Source organism: Macaca thibetana, chromosome 1, assembly GCF_024542745.1.
Source record: "Macaca thibetana thibetana isolate TM-01 chromosome 1, ASM2454274v1, whole genome shotgun sequence".
NCBI lineage: Eukaryota > Metazoa > Chordata > Mammalia > Primates > Cercopithecidae > Macaca > Macaca thibetana.
Genome location: NC_065578.1, coordinates 184,588,110 through 184,602,404, shown reverse-complemented (window position 1 = coordinate 184,602,404; position 14,295 = coordinate 184,588,110). Strand labels below are relative to the sequence as shown.

General features: G+C 38.6%; 1 protein-coding gene across 3 annotated transcripts in view; it reads left to right on the top strand.

Moving 5' to 3' along the window:
- The window catches only part of RALGPS2 (Ral GEF with PH domain and SH3 binding motif 2), a 242,347-nt gene that overhangs the window by 28,059 nt on the left and 199,993 nt on the right, over positions 1-14,295 (top strand). For 2 of the 3 annotated variants that reach the window (XM_050783520.1, XM_050783536.1), the window contains exons 2-3: positions 9,481-9,573; positions 10,007-10,783. The gene's annotated coding sequence lies outside the window, so the exon portion shown is untranslated. The remainder of the gene's footprint in view (positions 1-9,480; positions 9,574-10,006; positions 10,784-14,295) is intronic. The other variant, XM_050783529.1, reaches the window with a different exon arrangement.

Genomic DNA, 14,295 nt, shown 5'->3' with positions numbered 1-14,295 from the left:
TGGGATTAAAGGTGTGAGCCACCGCGCCTAGCCTATCCTCTATTATTTTCTAAAAGTTTTATAGTTTTGCCTTTTACTTTTAAATATATAATCCACCTGGAATTGATTAGGGGGGTGGGGTACAGTATAAGGTAGAGGTCCAAATTAATTATTTCCTTATGGGTAAACAATTGTCCTAATACCACATTGACTTCCCAGCACTGACAGTGCTGATATAATTCAGTTTTTCACATCTATGTAGGTCTGTATATAGGTTCTTTATTCCATTTTATTGGCCAATTTGTCTATTCCTGAACTAACACCACACTCCTAATTACTTTGGCTTCATAGTAAGTCTTGCTGTCTCATAAGGCAGTTACCCCTGCCCTACCTCCAACTATGTTTTTCTTCAGACTGTTCTTGGCCACTTGTTCCTGTATATATATTCTTAAATTAGCTTATTAAATTCCAAAAGAAAAAAACAAAACCCTGTGTTGTCATTTTGATTGAAATTACATGGAATTTTTAGAACAATTTGGGTAGAACTTACATGCTTATAAAATTGAGACTTCTAAAATGTAAAATAGTATGTCTTTCCATTTTTATAGGCCATCTTTAATGATTTCAATAAACTTAAAAACAATTTTTGATATAATACACTTCTGTTGTTACATTTATTTGTAAGCTTTTTTTTTGGCTTAAACAATAGACATTTATTTCTCACAGTTTTGCAGGCTGGGAGTCTGAGATGAGGATGTCATGAGCTTTATTTTTCATGCCTTTTTATTTATTTTTTATTTTGAGATGAGGTCTTGCTCTGTCACCCAGGCTGGAGTGCAATGGCATGATTTCGGCTCACTGCAACCTCCACCTCCCGAGTTTAAGCAATGCTCCTGCCTCAGCCTCTCAAATAGCTGGGATTACAGGTGCCCACCACTACACCTGGCTAATTTTTGTATTTTTTTTTTTTTAGTGGAGACAGAGTTTCACCATGTTGGCCAGGCTGGTCTCGAACTCCTGACCTCAGGTGATCCACCCGCCTTGGCCTCCCAAAGTGCTGGGATTACAGACGTAAGCCACCACGCCCAGCTAGTTTAGGGCTTCTAAGTAGAGTTGAAGCCACAGACCTCTCAAAGCCTAGACTCAGAAATCACACAGGTGACTTCCATTGTATTCTGTTGGTCAAAGGAAATCACTAGGAAAGCTCACTTTCAAGGGGAACAAAAATTGAGTGGACCTCTTGATGCGAGGAGAAATAAAATACTTCACATGTTTTTTCTAAACGATAACATAGCCTGTTTTCTTGACTTGCTGAAATTATTATCATGGATGAACATTGAATTTTAGCCAAATCTTTTTCTTTATTTTTTATAATAATCATGTGATTATTCTCATTTTATCTGTTGATGTGGTGAATTATATTAGTCAATTTCCTAATGTTAAGGTATCTTATATTTCGGGGTAAATTCAACCTGCTGGAGTCAGTTATGAATAATTAGCTTGGTATTATATTTTTGCCACTGTGTTCATAATTGAGACTGAGCTTTTTATTTCTTGTTCTGTCCTTACTAGTTTTGATTCCAAGGGTATGTTAGCCAAACATTATAAATTATTTTCTCCTTTGCTATAATATAGAATAAGTTTTTTTTTAAACGGAGTCTCGCTCTGTCGCCTAGGCTGGAGTGCGTTGGCATGATCTTGGCTCACTGCAACCTCTGCCTCCTGGGTTCTGGCAATTCTCCTGCCCCCGCCTCCCGAGTAGCTGGGATTACAGGCATGTGCCACCGCGCCCAGCTAATTTTTGTATTTTTTAGTAGAGACAGAGTTTCACCATATTGGCCAGACTGGTCTCCAACTCCTGACCTCGTGATCCACCCGCCTTAGCCTCTCAAAGTGCTGGTATTACAGTGTGAGCCACCAAGCCCAGCCTAGAATAAGTTTTTAAATATTGGAGTGATGTGTTCCTTGAATGTTTGGCAGCAAAACTGGTGGAGGTAGTGGTGATGGTATATGTTTGCTTTAGTTTGGTTTCGTTGGAAGATTTCTAAGTATTTTTTATTTTTTAAAATAGTAGACTTAGTTTCTTATATCTTCTTGAGGAAGTTTTAAGTTATACTCTCCAAGAAAGGTTTCCATTTTACCGAAGTTTTCAAATCTCTTGACATGTTCGTTGTTCAGGGTATTCTCTCACCTTTTAGTGTCCGCAATGTCTACAACATGAACCCTTTTTCATTCCCAATATTGTTTATTGATGTTCTCTTTTCTTTTTCTTGATAAGTTACCAGAATTCTGTCCATTTTGCTCATCTTTTCAGAAAACTTTGACTTTGTCGATTTTATCTAATATAGTTTTCCCATTAGTTTATGCTTTCTTAACTGAATTATTTCTTTTTTCTACTTTCTTTGGATCTGTGCTGCTTTAGCTGTGTGTTTAGCTCATTAACTTTCAAACTTTCTTCTTTTCTCTGAGTACTGCTGCAGTATTTTCATTATGATTCAATTACAAATATTTTCTCGTTTTCATTATTGTCTTTGCTTTCTGAGCTATTTCAAAATGTGTTTGTTAATTTTCAAATGGGTGAGTTTTTACTAGTTATCTCCTTGATATTATTAGTAATTTAGTTGGACTATATGAAGAGAATCAATAAATATGTTATCTGGCATAATATAGGTTATTACTATATAATTATATTTATATAGTAATAACCTATATTAATTGTGGCTATCTTTGGCTTATTTCTACCATCTTATTTTGTGCTATTTGTCTTGTTTTTTCTTCCACTGTGTTTTTTTCTATCTTTTCTGGCCCTTTTTTAGACTGATTGAATATATCTTTCTCCTTCCATCTGTTCTTTCTTATAATAATTAGAAAGTTATACACTCTAATCTTAATATTTTAGTGACTAAGACATTTTAGTCTGCATCAAAGTCTAACATTTATCAATACCTTTATTTCTCTCTTAAATAACATAAGAACATTTGAACATTCTATTTCTATTTATCCCTTGACTTACATGTTATTGTAGATGGGCACTTATTGCACTTATTCTTTATTGGTTTTGAACCCCATAGGGTGTTGTTATTGTTGTATGTAGTTTAGATTTACGTTTACTCACATATTTATCACATTTTTGCTCATTTCTTCTTGCATCTCAGGCTTTCCATTTGAAATTGTTACTTTTGCTTGAAATATATTCTTTAGAATTTTCCCCATTAAATTGGCAAACTCAAATTCTGGAAAGATTTTTTTCTGGCTACACAATTTTAGGTTGAAGATTATTTTCTCTCAACCCAGTGAAGATACGATTTACCACCTTCTGACTTTCACTGTTGCTGTTTAGTCTAATTTTCATTCCTTTGAAGATAACGTGTCCCGCCCCCCATCTTTTTTTGAGCTCTCTTTCACTTTGCTGTTCTGCAGTTACACGAGATATGTAAATATGACTTTTTAAATTTGCATTTATCTTGCCTAAGATTTTTTAAAACCTCACACAAAGATGTGAAAGAGACCAAAATTGAAGAGGTAGTAGGGGGTCAGATTATAAAGGGTTTTGGAAGTCAGGATTTTATTCTGTAGAGCTGTGATCTTCAAGCTTTGTAGCTTATGCACATTATATAAGAATTTTGAAAAATGTGTTCTTTTGCACATATTTAAGTTGACATACAGTTTTCATCATAAGGTTAAGTAAGTTTATTTCTTGCTAATAAAAGAGAACACATATTAAATATTTTATAAACTAGAATCAGGTGACAATTTACCAAAATTAGAATACTTTTATGATATGACTTGACTATATCATATTTGATATATATTTGGACATAGTTATATACTATTTGAAGTATACTGATGCACTTATCAAACAAATCATGCCAATTTTAAAATAAATCACATACGGCCGGGCGCGGTGGCTCAAGCCTGTAATCCCAGCACTTTGGGAGGCCGAGACGGGTGGATCACGAGGTCAGGAGATCGAGACCATCCTGGCTAACACAGTGAAACCCCGTCTCTACTAAAAAATACAAAAAAACTAGCCGGGCGAGGTGGTGGGCGCCTGTAGTCCCAGCTACTCGGGAGGCTGAGGCAGGAGAATGGCCTGAACCCGGGAGGCGGAGCTTGCAGTGAGCTGAGATCCGGCCACTGCACTCCAGCAAGGGGGACAGAGTGAGACTCCGTCTCAAAAAAAAAAAAATAAAAATAAAAAAATAAAATAAATCACATACAATTTTTACTAGTTTTATGAAATGTTTTTAAAATTTTATACTTTAAAATATTATAGTTTCATTTAAAAGAATAAGAATTATTTGCCTGTACTGCTTCAAATGTTCTGAATTTCAACTATCCCAACATGAAACCAACACTATTTCTAACTTGAAACTTCACTCTTAACAGAAATATAGGTAAAACATTAAAAGGTAGGAAGACCCACGGATTTAAGGTGCTTTGATTAATCATTAAGAAGGCTTCCCTGAAACCAATTGTCATTCCAGGTGGGGCCCTTTCAGGCTGCAATCTTGTCACAAAAGAAGTCTGAACAAATTCTACAAAGTCGCAAAGATTTTAGCTGCTGCCTGTGATACTTTTTCTCCCTGTCGCCCTCCCCTCCACCACCCCTCACTTTTATATATGCAAGCAATCCTGGATGTGCCACATTTACTTTTTGGAAAGGGAGTTATGCAAGATGCAAGAATTTTTGCCCACAAACAGCTGCTTCAAATGGAAAGGGAGTGAGACCTTCTTTTTGGTGCAAAAATGATTAGTTATGGAGAGGTCCCAGTCTTAATTCTATTTGGAGGTGGGTCCAAATGACCTAATGAGCAGATCCTTCTCTGCTCTTTATTGTAATATTAAACAAGAAACTGACACAAGTTGGGTCATAGAGTTTTTTTTCCACAGGCACATGTAAGCATTCCATGTTGTATTATTGCAATATTGTGAAATTCGTCTTTTTGAGAAAAGTACACACAGATCTTGGCGTATTTTACTTGAAAACAATAATTGTTACTATTAGTTATTTCCACTTTTTTTTTTCCAAAAAGAGAATATGGGAAGAGTGGTGCTGTGGTAACTACAGATCTATAGAGAAGAATTTGACCAAGGGTATCCTAAAACAAGGTTTAACACATGTTTTATGGTTAAGCATTAACTACCAACAGTTATAGGTTGTATATTTGATATTATATATACTAACTATTAAGCAATTGGAAGAAGTAAAACAATAGTGATTAAGAGTGTAAGCACAAAATCAAGCTAATAAGGGATAAAACTGAGATTTTTGTTTTTATTATTTTATTTTATTTTTCTGAGGCAGAGTCTCGCTATGTTGCCCAGGCTGGAGTGCAGTGGCACAATCTTAGCTCACTGCAACCTCTGCCTCCTGGATTCAAGTGATTCTTCTGCCTCAGCCTCTCAAGTAGCTAGGATTTCAGGAGTGCACCACCACGCCAAGCTAATTTTTATATTGTTAGTAGAGATGGGGTTTCACCATGTTGGCCAGGCTGGTCTCAAATTCCTGACCTCAAGTGATCCACCCACCTCGGCCTCCCAAAGTGCTGGGGTTACAAGCGTGAGCCACCATGCCCGGCCAAAACTGAAATTTGAACCCCGACTGCCTGGGTTCAAATCTCAGTTTTATCCCTTATTAGCTCTGTGAACTTGGGTAATTTTCATAACCACTCTGAGCCTTAGTTTCCTCATCAGTGTAGAGGACTAAAATGTTATCTACCTCAGATGATTGTTTTAAGGATTACAGCAATGCCTGTTTCTTCACCTGTAAAATGGTTTCTTTCTCTTAAGATTGTGGTGAGGATTAAAAGAGTTATATGTGTACAATGCTTAGCATGAAGGCCTGGCTCATGGTATAACTTCAATAAGTTTACTTTGTTAACAAGTAGGGAAATAAGTCTGACTTAACAATATAAAATTAAATGTTTATTTTACTCTTGCATAGCATATCACAACCGAGAATTTGGAGATTTTAGCACACTCTGTTGATAGCGAATATGCTGAAAGAGAAACAGACAAGGCATTAACTTTGAAGAGAAAATTCCCTTGACATTTTTGTATTTCATTGCACAAAATACCAATTAAATGTGGTGGGAAATTATAGCAAAGACTTACAAAGACTTCAATGATTTTCAAATTTTTAAATAAAGCATATCTTGATTTTAGTTCTTTGTTCAACTCTATTATGGAAATGTAATGGCAATGCAGTTTCTCCCTTCTATCTTACATTAGTTCTCTGGTTTAGCTCTAGCTTGTTGAGTGGAAACATGATATGGCAAGACCATAAATTACCTATTAAAATCCAATTTTTTTAAATCATGTAATTATGATTCAGGGTTACTTGTTCTAGATTCTAAATGGCATTAAATTGGGTTTATATAGTATTAAAACATCCAGATTTTTAAAAAAGAGTCAGTCGACTACCTATATTTTTGTAAGACACCAAAATAAATATTTTGAAACTTCTTTCTGATTGAATGAATTTTTCACTTTTTATTTAGACATTTGTCATAGCCAGTAAGGCATACACTAAGTACACAAAGTGTTTATCCTAAAGCTGGTTCTGGCTTTTTGAGTTATCCAATGTAAGCTATTATTTGTCTCTTTAATTTCCCTAATTTTCCAGCTAGAGATAACATTGAACATTATAGTAGACAGCTATAGTTTTGATTGACCAAAGCCTTCCAACTTTATTAGAGCATGGCGGGGTTATCAGTCACAGTACTCTGCCACCTACTCCCCACATCATGGTGACAAGTAAATAAACTAGACCTGGCTAATCAAAGAAATCCGGCTCCTCAGGTCAAGTGATTGGCTCAGGGGTGGACACACAACCCCAAATGAGCCAGTCAAAGTCTTCCACTGGTACTTTTCAACTGGAGTTGGGGTGGAAGCCTGTCCTCATTTTGAGATTTATGGGCTGGAAGGATGTGTTTCTGGGGTGCTATCTTCTCATCTGTAGAAATAGATGAGATCTACACACCAACAGAAGATCTGAAAGATGGAAAGAGGGGGCTTAATTATATTGCTTGGGTCCCTAGATTTAGTTCATGTCTGACATTGTGTCCTTACATCCCAATACACGTGTGTGTTTTACAGATGATTTGAAATGGTTCATGGCACTTGCAACTGAAGGAGTTGTAATAAGTACAGACATCTTTCTAATTTGTTCACAGATGTAACCATTAACTGTGAAAGTCAATACATTTACAATGAAGTATGTTAAAAACATTGTCCAAGTGTGACTTGAACCCAGGCAGGATAACACAGCAGTTAAGAGCCCAGGCTCTGGAGCGAAATTGTCTGCTTGCCTGCCTACTAAAAAACACCTGGGTCTGAGAAGCTGTTGTCTCTCTAGAGAGGATACATGCTCTCTGGTTGCCACAGAGAGAGCCTCAGCACACCAAGGCACCCGGTCTGATTTCCATTTACTATTGGCACTGACACTGCTGCCTGTATTATAGGTCTCTTATGAGAAATGTCAACCTTTTCTTGTATCTATTTCAAAACTGGGAAGAGAAAGGTAGAATGGGAGAATCAAGAAACATAGGAGATAACTTTTTTTCTGTGAATAGGAAGAACATTCCTATAGGTTGTGCCTGTGAGGAAAGAATCCAATCTAAACCACCAATGGTAAAGCCACCATTTATTCGTTTTCATCACCTAATTGAGCACTGCAAAGCATTCTCATTTTTTTTTTTTTTCCCCTGAGACGGAGTCTCGCTCTTGTTGCCCAGGCTGGAGTGCAGTGGTGCCATCTCAGCTCATTGCAACCTCCACCTTCCCAGGTTCAAGTGATTCTCCTGCCTCAGCCTCCCAAGTAGCTGAGATTACAGGCGCCTGCCACCATGCCCAGCTAATTATTTTATGTTTTTAGTAGAGATGGGGTTTCACCATGTTGGCCAGGCTGGTCTCAAACTCCTGACCTCGTGATCCGCCCGCCTCGGCCTCCCAAAGTGCTAGGATTACAGGCGTGAGCCACTGCGCCTGGCCACATTCTCATTTTTCACTCTGGCCTTGTGCCTGCCTGTCCCAGAATATCTTCTCTGACACTACTTAAATGTTTTTCACTTCTCTGTTATGCTGCTTAAGATGTAGAGACTCAGTTGGGTTAAGCATTTCATTTTAAAGAAGAAAATAGGCTTCTTTATAATGAGCATCAGATCACCGGCTCCAGTATCAGACTGCATGGATTCAAATACCACCTCTACCACTGACTATAGCGTTATGACCTTGGGCAAGTCACTTAACCTCTCTGTGCCTCAGTTTCCTCATTTGTGGTATGTAGATAATAACACCTCTCTCACAGGGTTGTTGAGAATCTAGAGAGTTGATACATGCTTAAAATAGTGCCAGGCACACAGGAAGTACTATGTAAGTGTCAGCTCTTATTAAGCTTAGGTATTTACAGATCATTTAAATCAGATTTCCTTCTTCCTAATCTAGCTGAGGACAGCTTCACTGAAGGAGTGGAAGTTGGATGGGAGGATAAGGTGGGGGTAGGGTGAAGACCAGCGGGGTTATAGATGGAAGATGGGGGTGGAAGAGCAGTAGAATGGTGGGGTGGAAATGGAGAGGAGAGAGCAAGTTAGTAACTTTGTAGAGTGAAACAGGTGTGGGTTGGAGCCTTTGGGTCGCTAAAGGACATTAAGAAGATGGAAGACAGGAAAAGGAATGGAAGTAGGAAGGTGCCCAGGTAAACAGCACATATTTCAAAGTTTTGTCTAGTGTTGACCTGCATCCAGAAAGGGAAAAAGAAATTCTTTTTCATCCCTCTTACCCTTGGAATGATATCATAATTTAACTACCTTTATGAATGAAGTAGATTGCTGTGGACAAAACTGAGATCCCAGCCGTCATTTATGATGTTGTTCCAACAGGAAAATAGTTTCTGAGTTCCAAATAACAAGCTTCCATGGTCTTTTGGAACAAGATCCATTTGTAAGTTGGGGCCTGCCTGTCTGCTGAGCGGGGAGGTTGCAGCTGGGCAGGTCAGACGGAGAGCCAGCATTTCACAATTGAATAAACTGGAGCTTGCTGTGGTTGACTTGTCTGTACTAGTGACACAACTCCAGCTACAGCCCAGGTCCCCAGGTCTCTACAACCCTAATTTACTAGCTTTACCTTCATAACTAATGATGTTCAATGAAATAAGAATAGTGATGTGCATTTAATGGGCTAAAGAGCATAATATGCCACTGAAATGCTTACTTTTAAAAAGATAACAATCTGAATTTATGAACAGCATTGGCCAACTAGAGATTGGTAATTGCAAGCTGTCTTGTCTTCATGAGCTGCATGGTGGGGGTGAAGCAGAGGCTGAATGACATTTTGTCATTCTTTATAAAGGAATCCAAATATCAAGTAGGAGGAGGTGGAAGAAGGGAGGAAAATGGGGAGATCTTCAAGTCTCCTCCAAATGCAAGATTATTTTGTTTGACACTGCTTAATCTTAAAATCGATCACACTGTCAATAACTTGTTGTCTTTTTCCTTTTAGGTATTGCAACAACCCAAATCATAATTCCTCATTGACAGAGATGGATTTGTACAATCTGCCCTGAATTGTTCAGAGTATTAAGGATCTGGCCAGGTGTGGTGGCTTATGCCTGTAATCCCAACACTTTGGGAGGCAGAGGCAGGTGGATCACCTGAGGTCAGGAGTTTGAGACCAGCCTGACCAACATGGTGAAACCCCATCTCTACTAAAAATACAAAAATTAGCCGGGTCGTGGTGGCACATGCCTGTAATCCCAGCTAACCAGGGAGGCTGAGGCAGGAGAATCGCTTGAACCCGGGCGGCGGAGGTTGCAGTGAGCCCAGATCACACCACTGCACTCCAGCCTGGGTGACAGAGTGAGACTCTGTCTCAAAAAAAAAAAAAAAAAAAAAATTATTAAGGACTTATGAGACACAGTTATAGACAACTTTGCATTAGGAGAGTGATAGGAAAATTTTAATTTATTATTCTTTACTTGCAAGAAACATCCCAAATCAATGATGTCATTGTTCTCTCTATTTGACAGCTGTGGGGCTAACCAAGGAAGGTGAAATGACCAGCTGCCTTGCAGAAAATTCTCTGGAGTAACTGGGATCTAAAGCAATAATATGCAAATCCATAAAGACACTATATCCTTTCACTGATTAATGGGGTACAAGAATCTGTGAGATTTATAATCCAAGCAGTTTTAACAACAACACAACAAAAAAGCTACAGTAACAGGAGGCTCAGTGAGTGGGCAGATCTTTAAGAACAGCTCTATGTTGATCATTCTTGTGCAGCAATACCTGTATGAATTGCTAAGAGAATAATAACAACTACTGTTAATTCAGCACCTACTGTATGCCAGAGGCTGTGCTAGTTACTTTCCCTACATCATCTCTGAACCTCACAGTAACATTCTCATGAAGATTTTATTGTCCTTGTTTGTCTGATGAAGAACTGAGGTGAAGACAATTTCAATGATTTGCCCAAGTCTCCACAGCTGGGGCTGGGCGCGGTGGCTCACGCCTGTAATCCCAGCAGTTTGGGAGGCCAAGGTGGGCGGATCACATGAGGTCAGGAGTTCGAGACCAGCCTGGTCAACATGGTGAAACCCCATCTCTACTAAAAATACAAAAATCAGCCAGCTGTGGTGGTGCGCGCCTATAATCCCAGCTACTTGGGAGGCTGAGGCAGGAGCATCGCTTGAACCCAGGAGGCAGAGATTGCAGTGAGCCGAGATCGTACCACTGCACTTCAGTCTGGGAAACAGAGCAGATTGCAACTAAAAAAAGAAAAAAGAAAAAAGGTTCCACAGCTGGTAAGTAGCAGAGCTGAGACCCACCCTCAGGTAAATCTGTTGTTGCTGTTGTATGTGAGGCAGGAGCAGCAAGGGGCCTTGGGACTGACATTCTGAGACATACACAAGTGTCAGAAATGACCAGCCTGCCAAGAAGTTGTGGTGTTATGGATAACTTGGTGGTAATGCAAGCTTTTCCATGAAAAACAGAATCACATTATGGTAGTAAGGCAGCTATTTTAGCAGTATAAATAATAAAAGGAGCAAAGAGAGAAACAAAAGCAGCAGAAAAATCTCTTCTGTCTGACTACAGCACAAACCACCATTTACCAAAAAGCATGGCTTTAATAAACTTTTTAGATTAAACCAATTGTTCCTGAAGCCACTGTAATGTTTTCTGTCTACAGGGCAATAAAGCAGATTTATATTAATGTTTTTTTGTTTAGGAGGCAGTAGAGTGGTTAAGACAAGGGGCCCTAGAGCAAGATTGCCTGACATCAAATCCTGGTGCTGCCACTTTCTGTTTGTGTGACCTTGAGTTAGTTACTTATGTCTAGTACTGTAGCGTTGCCATGAGGGTTGAATGATTAAATCCATATGAAGTGTTTAAAAACCACCTGGCACCTGGAAAGCACTGGATAAATATTAGTTAAAACTGTATGCAGAATCGTGTATGAATGGTGTGAGGAAATTGAAGATATGGTTCCTTACTTTCAAAAATACTTAGAAACTAACTGGGAAGAGAAAGCATCTGCTTATAATATGTCTTTAAAACAGGTACAGCAGGCCGGGCACGGTGGCTCATGCCTGTAATCCCAGCACTTTGAGAAGATTAGGCGGGTGGATCACTGAGGTCAGGAGTTCAAGACCAGCATGGCCAATATGGCAAAACATCGACTCTACTAAAAATACAAAAGTTAGCTGGGAGTGGTGGTGTGCACCTGTAATTCCAGCTACTCAGGAGGCTGAGGCAGGAAAATAGCTTGCACCTGGGAGGTGGAGGTTGCAGTGAGCCAAGATCACATCACTGCACTCCATCCTGGGTGACAGAGTGAGACTCTGTCAAAAAAAAAAAAGAAAGAGAAAAAAAGAAACGTATAACATTAAAAACAGCTTCTTTAATCAAGGTATACACTGTTATATCCCTAATAAAAATCAAGAATAAGAATTAAGGAAACAAGGGATAAAAGAGAATGTTTTCTGGAGAAAGTGAGCCATGACCTGGATTTTGAAGGAATCGTGGTTTATGATTGTGGAAATTTTAATTTGAGGACTTTGGTAAAGTGACTTGTGCATTATCAGTATTGTTCACCTTGATTTGTTATGTATGAAAACCTTTTAGTGAAAATTTTCTCTGTGCAAGACATTGGGATGGTGGTAATAAAGGACTACAAATTCGAAGGCACCTTTATCCTCAAGGAACTTATAGTCTATTATAAGAAGTTATACATTAATGAAATACAAGACAGAGAGTGCCCTGGAAGGGCAGTGCCAACTGGCAACACAATGATAAGCACACTTAAAAAATGGGTTAGTCTTTCGTGCACAAAGGAGCCCAGATGCCAAATGTAACAATGAACATGAGGAACATGAGGGGAATCTAGTCCTTTAGGAAGGGCCTCATGGGGTACAATAGCTATTGGGATTAGTTCTACCTTGGCTTTGCAGGATGAGAAATTTAATCAGGCTGCTCAGAGGCTGATGAGACTCTCATTAAATGAGCAAGAAATGAATCAGAATAAGAATTTATTAGATTACATAGCTAAACAACAGAACTGATCATCCGTAAAACCCCTGACTCTCCTCTCTCCATCTCCACCCCTCACCATTCCTGGTAGAGAGATTCATTTTAGGAATAGATTGTATATCAAGACATTGTTTGGTATGAGCCAGAAAGATTGACATTTTCCACTCTAAGAATATTTGTATTAACTATATGATCACTTTTGTGTCCAGACAATTATTTTTCCAGACTCCTCTTTTTATAATTTTTTCTATTATAACACATTCTTTTTTTCCATGTGAAGAGAGATTTTTAGCATGCTGCAGTTTCCAAGTTTACACTTTTAGTTTCTTCCTGATGACATTCAGGGAGGAAACTTACTTTCTTATCGGTATGTTCTAAATTCCACTATAGCATGGGTTATGTTGGAAGTTTTTCTGTAGAAAACAAATACTAACCTAGTAGTTTAATTATTTCTTTTCCTGAGGATTTCATATTCTTCCTGATTTTTGTCTCCACCTCTTGTCCTAGATCTTGAATACTATTTTTAGACTTAAACTTCTGTTTGCTGGTTATATAACAAATTTTATACAGTTAATTGAGTAGGATTCATATCTCATTTGAAACCTAACTCATTTGTAGCTTAAGCATCCATTTGGCTGTCGCTAGGGGGTTGTATGAAACCTGAGAAAATCATACTGGTGCCCTGCATAATGGGAAATAGATGTATTCAGGTAATATCAAATTGAAATAAATATCCAAGGAAAAGAAGTCAGAAAAGAGCACATGTTTGTAAGAAGGATGGGATGGAGTTTTGTCCTTCCTGAAGGGGGATAGATGTTGAAAGATGATTAATTGATCTGATATGATGAAGTGGCTGTCTCTCTAAGATATTGCAGAGATGTGGCAGGAGAGTGAGATTTTACAATGCGAGTTTGGAGTCTGACATGGGTTTATCATGTGAACAACTCAGGAGAGAATGGGGTGCGTTGATTAAGTGCTACCCAGGTAAGTTTGTTTGAATTCCCTTTCCAGACAAGGTGGGCCCGCTTCATTTTCCAGGAGCCTGACCTGGACATGGGTAGGACAAGGGTAGGACAAGGCTAGCCAGGGGTTGGGGAAGCAGAGAATTGGAAGGTGTCTGAAAGATAGTGTTGAGGGACAAATCTGGAACTAGGCAAACACAGCCCAGCCTGCACATTGATGTATTGATACAGGTCAGCAATTTGGAAACAAAGGAAAGAAAATGGAGACAACTAAGACCCTGCAGGTCTTACAACTTCAAGTTAACACCAAACACTCAAATTAACTTCATTGATTTCAGGAAGTGCTCTGAAATTGATATTATGACACATAACCATAATACTACTTATAATACCTGATATTTTTTAACTTTTTTTTTTTTTTTTTTTTTTTGAGACAGAGTCTGGCTTTGTCGCTCAGGCTGCAGTACAATGGTGTGATCTCAGCTCACTGCAACCTCCACCTCCCAGGCTCAAAAAATTCTTCTGCCTCAGCCTCCCAGGTAGCTGGGATTACAGGTGGCTGCCACCATGCCCGGCTAATTTTTGTATTTTTAGTAAAGATGGGGTTTCATCATGTTGACCTGGCTGGTCTTGAACTCCTGACCTCAAGTGATCTGCCTGCCTCAGCCTCCCAAAGTGCCCAGCCTTAAAACACTTTTCAAAGTTATCTTTGCTTTTGTAATATAATTTAATCCTCAGACTAAAGTTATAAAGAAGGTAAGGCAAATATTCTCATCCTAATTTTAAAGTAAAAGAAACTGGATATAGAAAGCAAGGTTGAGTTG